Source organism: Triticum aestivum, chromosome 2A (genome assembly GCF_018294505.1).
Source record: "Triticum aestivum cultivar Chinese Spring chromosome 2A, IWGSC CS RefSeq v2.1, whole genome shotgun sequence".
Classification (NCBI taxonomy): Eukaryota; Viridiplantae; Streptophyta; class Magnoliopsida; order Poales; family Poaceae; genus Triticum; species Triticum aestivum.
In genome coordinates, this window is record NC_057797.1 from 678,755,042 (window position 1) to 678,761,139 (window position 6,098).

Genomic DNA, 6,098 nt, shown 5'->3' on the forward strand with positions numbered 1-6,098 from the left:
TGCAGCGCCCCCTCGGGGAAACTCGAGGTTTGGTTTTAGTTGTACGGATTGCTCATCTGAGTGTGCCCTGAGAAAGAGATATGTGCAGCTCCTATCGGGATTTGTCGGCACATTCGGGCGGTGTTGCTGGTTTAGTTTTACCCTGTCGAAATGTCTTGTTGTACCGGGATACCGAGTCTGATCGGAATGTCTCGGGAGGAGGTCTATTCCTTCGTTGACCGTGAGAGCTTGTGATGGGCTAAGTTGGGACACCCCTGCAGGGATTTGAACTTTCGAAAGCCGTGCCCGCGGTTATGGGCAGATGGGAATTTGTTAACGTCCGGTTGTAGAAAATCTGAAGTTGACCTTAATTAAAATGAATCAACCGCATGTGTAACCGTGATGGTCTCTTTCCGGCGGAGTCCGGGAAGTGAACACGGTTGTTGGAGTTATGCTTGATGTAGGTAGTCTAGGATCACTTCTTGATCATACTTTTATCGACCGTGCTTTGCCTTCTCTTCTCGCTCTCATTTGCGTATGTTAGCCACCATATATGATAGTCGCTTGCTGCAGCTCCACCTCATACCTTTACCTTTCCCATAAGCTTAAATAGTCTTGATCGCGAGGGTGCGAGATTGCTGAGTCCCCGTGGCTCACAGATACTTCCAAAACTAGTTTGCAGGTGCCGATGAGTCCGTGCAGGTGACGCAACCAAGCTCAGGAGGAGCTCGATGAAGATCTTTCCCTTTGTGTTGTTTCGTTCTAGTTGATCAGTAGTGGGGCCCAGTTGGGGTCGATCGGGGACCGTGTCGCATTTGGGGTTCTTCTTTTATTTTGGCTCCGTAGTCGGGCCTTGATTGTATTTGGATGATGTAATGCTTTATTCATGTAATTGTGTGAAGTGGCGATTGTAAGCAACTATGTATCTCTTTCCCTTATGTATTACATGGGTTGTGTGAAGATTACCTCACTTGCGACATCTGCCTTCAATGCGATTATGTCTCTAAGTCGTGCCTTGACACGTGGGAGCTATAGTCGCATCGAGGGTGTTACAGTGAGCCACTGATGATACATCAAGATGAATATGCTCTTGTTGACAGAATTCTTTCATAACACCCTTGGACATATTAGTGCCATTATCAGTTATAATGCTGTGGGAAAAGCCAAACCGGAAAATCACCTTTTTGATGAATTGAACCGCCGTTGCCGCGTCACACTTACTGACCGGCTCTGCCTCAACCCATTTTGTGAACTTGTCAACCGCCACCAAAAGGTGAGTCTTTTTTATCTTTGGACCTTTTGAAAGGCCCAACCATATCAAGCCCCCAGACTGCAAACGGCCAGGTGATTGGAATCATCCTCAACTCTTGAGCCAGCACATGAGCTCGCCATGAAAATTTCTGACAACCATCACATTTACTGACCAACTCCTCTGCATCAGCATGAGCCATCAGCCAATAAAGCCCATGATGGAAAGCCTTGGCTACAAGAGACTTAGAGCCAGCATGTTGACCACAGTCTCCTTCGTGAATCTCTCGTAGGATCTCACGGCCTTCTTCAGGAGAAACACAACGTTGAAACGCCCCTGAAACAATACAATGATGCAACTCTCCATTGACAATAGTCATTGACTTAGAGCATCGGGTTATCTGCCTGGCCAAAGTTTCATCTTCAGGTAACTCGCCCCGGGTCATATAAGCCAAATATGGAACTGTCCAATCAGGAATAACATGAAGAGCCGCCACCAATTGTGCCTCCAGATCAGGAATAACCAGATCTTCCTCTGTAGGCAGCTTAACTGAAGGGTTATGCAAAATATCAAGGAAAACGTTAGGTGGCACCGGCTTACACTGGGACCCTAACCGTCTCAAAGCATCAGCCGCCTCATTCTTCCTTCGGTCAACATGTTCCACTTGATAACCTTTGAAATGACCGGCAATAGCATCAACCTTGCGGCGATAAGCTGCCATGAGTGGGTCCTTAGAATCCCAAGTGCCTGAAACTTGCTGAGCCACCAAATCTAAGTCGCCAAAACACCTCACCTGGCTTAGATTCATCTCTTTAGCCATCCGAAGACCATGGAGTAAGGCTTCATACATAGTTGCATTGTTAGTACAAGGGAACATCAACCTTAAAACATAACAAAATTTATCACCTCATGGGGAAGTCAAGACAACTCCAGCCCCCGAGCCCTCCAATTGCCTGGATCCATCGAAGTGAAAGTCCAATATGTGCTATTTGGCTTCTCCTTAGGCATCTACAACTCAGTCCAGTCATTGATAAAATCCACCAGTGCTTGAGACTTAATAGCCGTCCGAGGCATATACTTCAACCCATGGGGTCCGAGCTCAATGGCCCATTTGGCTACCCGACCTGTGGCCTCTCTGTTCTGAATAATATCCCCTAAAGGAGCAGAACTAACCACAATGATGGGATGACCAAGGAAATATTGCTTGAGCTTTCGACTAGCCATGAATACCCCATATACCAGCTTCTGCCAATGCGGATATCTCTCCTTGGATTCAATGAGCACCTCACTAATGTAATAAACCGGCCGCTGAACCGGATATTCCTTGCCTGATTCTTTCCTTTCCACAACAATTGCCATGCTGACAGCTCGGCTATTGGCAGCCACATATAATAGCAAGGGCTCCTTATCAATAGGGGCAGCAAGGATTGGCGGCTCAGCTAACTGTTTCTTCAAGGCTTCAAACGCCTGATTAGCAGCATCACTCCAGACAAAGTGATCTGTTTTCTTCATCATCTGGTACAGAGGGATAGCTTTTTCTCCCAACCGGCTTAAGCCACTATACGACCCGACAGACCTGAACGTCATTGATACAAGCCGGTTTAGCCAAGGAAGTAATAGCCTTGACCTTTTCTTGGTTAGCCTCAATGCCTCTTTTAGATACCAAAAAACCCAAGAGCTTGCCTGCTGGTATGCCAAAGACACATTTGGCCGGGTTAAGCATCATCTTATAAACCCGGAGATTGTCAAAGGTTTCTTTCAAATCATCTATCAAGGTTTCGTTCTTCCTGGACTTCACAACAATATCATCAACATAAGCATGAACATTGCGTCCAATCTGATCATGAAGGCAATTTCAAACACACCGCTGGTAAGTCGCCTGGGCACTCTTGAGCCCAAAAGGCATAGACACATAATATAAGGCTTCGAAAGGAGTGATGAAGGCTGTCTTCTCGTGCTCCTTAACTGCCATCTTGATTTGATGATACCCAGAATAAGCATCCAAAAAACTCAAGCGCTCACAACCCGCCGTAACATCAATAATCTTATCAATACGAGGGAGAGCAAAAGGATCAGCTGGGTAGGCCTTATTAAGGTCTGCGTAATCCACACACATGTGCCAAGTACCATTTTTCTTAAGTACCAACACCGGGTTTGCCAACCATTCAGGATGAAAAACTTCGACAATGAACCCAGCTGCCAAGAGCTGGGCCACTTCTTCACCAATGGCCTTACGCCTCTCCTCATTAAAGCAACGAAGGAATTTCTTGACCGTTTTAAACTTCGGATCAATATTGAGAGTGTGCTCAGCGAGTTCCCTCGATACACCTGGCATGTCTGAAGGCTTCCATGCAAAGATGTCCCGATTCTCACGGATGAACTCGATGAGCGCGCTTTCCTATTTTGGATCCATATTAGCACTGATGTTGAACTGCTTGGATGAATTGCTAGGAATGAAATCAACCATTTTAGTGTCATCTGCCGACTTAAATTTCAACAGAGGATCATGCTCTGTAGTGGGCTTCTTCAAAGGTGTCATATCCGCCGGATCAACATTGTCTTTGTAAAACTTCAACTCCTTAGTTGCACAAACAGACTCAGCATAGGCAACGTCGCCTTCTTCACATTCCAAGGCTATCTTCCTGTTGCCATGCACAGTGATAGTGCCCTTGTGACTCGGCATCTTGAGATGCAGATAAACATAACAAGGCCTCACCATAAACTTGGCATAAGTCGGCTGCCCAAACAAAGCATGATAAGGGCTCTTAATCTTAACCACCTCAAAGGTCAAGGTCTCAACTCTGGAATCATGATCATCACCAAAAGCCACTTCCAAAGCTATCTTGCCCACTGGGTATGCTGATTTACCAGGCACTGATAATCCCCAAGTGCAGGGAATCATCGTAGAAATTTCCAATGGTGGAAGTGATAAGTATGGAGTGTCGAACCCACAAGGAGCTAAAGGTAGGATCAATATTCTCTCAAGTCCTATCCGCCACCGATACAACTCTACGTACACCGAACGTTTGCTTCCAACTAGAAACAAGAAATAAAAATACGTTGTGGGTATGAAGAGGATAACTTTGCATGATATCGGAGAGCTAAAACATAAAAGTAGGTGCTGTTATCATAAAGTTAGAATATATTACTAAATATTATAAATAGCGAGTGTGGAGTAATGATGGGCCGGTGTGCAAAATTATCCTAGGCAATTGTTAACAAGACCGATAGTCGTCATTGCAATTTCATATGAGGGAGGGGCATAAGCTAACATACTTTCTCTTCTTGGATCATATGCACTTATGATTGGAACTCTAGCAAGCATCCGCAACTACTAAAGATCATTAAGGTAAAACCCAACCATAGCATTAAAGCATCAAGTCCCCTTTATCCCATACGCAACAACCCCCTTACTCGGGTTTATGCTTCTGTCACTCAAGCAACCCACTATAAGCGAATCATGAACGTATTGCAACACCCTATAGAGGGAATCCCTCACGCTTGCGCGACACGGAGGGCACAATAGGACAACACCAAAATAAAACATACAACTCATACCAATCTATATCATCAATCAACCCAAAGACAAAGGATATCTACTCAAAACATCATAGGATGGCAACACATCATTGGATCATAATATGTGGCATAAAGCACCATGTTCAAGTAGGGATTACAGCAGGGTGCGGGAGAGTGGACCGTGTAAAAGAGATGAGGATGGTGATGATGATGGTGATGTTGATGAAGACGATCACCGCGGCGATGATTCCCCTCCCGATGGCACTCCGGCGCCATCGAGAGAGAGGAGAAGAGGTTCTCCCCCCTTGTGCTTCCTCCTCCATGGCCTCCCCCTGGATGGGGAGAGGTTCTCCCTCTGGTCCTTGGCCTTCATGGGAATGATGGCCCCTCCGGGATCCTCCCCCATGGCCTTCGGTGATGATGGCCCCCTCCGGCAGGGTGCCAGAGAGGGCCTAGATTGATTTCTCGTGGCTATAGAGGCTTGCTGCGGCGGAACTTCTGATCTAGGTTATTTTCTTCAGGTTTGGGCATTTATAGGATAGGTTGGCGTCGAGAACAAGTCAGTGGGCCCCATGGGTAGTCCACGAGGCACAGGGGCGTGCCCTCCACCCTCGTGGGGCCCACGGGCCTCCCCTCTGGTAACTCTTTGTTCCAGTATTTTTTATATTTTCCAGAAAAATTCTCCATTGATTTTCATCGCATTCTGAGAACTTTTATTTCTGCACAAAAACAACACAACGGTAGTTCTGCTGAAAACAGCGTCAGTCCGGGTTAGTTCTAATCACATCTTACCAAAATCATATAAAACTATTGTCAACATGGCATGAATACTTCATAAATTATAGATACGTTGGAGACGTATCAGCATCCCCAAGCTTAATTCCTGCTCGTCCTCGAGTAGGTAAATGATAAAAGAAATAATTTATGAAGTGTGAATGCTAGCAAGTGCATAAGTTTGATCAATGATAGTTCCAATCACTTTTCTAGCATCATTATATATCATAACCGTAGCTCAACTCATAAAACTTCTCATGATCAAGTAACAAGCTATTCACATGTTAAAGTATAGATCATAAACTTTCTTGAAAACTAACAAACCGTGTTCTTAGTCATCAAACAATTGCAATTCATCTTATTTCCGGGAAGGGTCTATGTAAGAGCTTTGATTTAGCAAACTCCACATACTCAACTATCATTTAATCTTTCACAATTGCTAACACTCATGTGATATTTATGGGTTGAAAGTTTTAATCGGACAAAGAGAAAGATAGGGGCTTATAGTTTTGCCTCCCAACCTTTTACGTCAAGGGTAATGTCAACAATAATAATTTATGAAAAGCTACATCCAAGT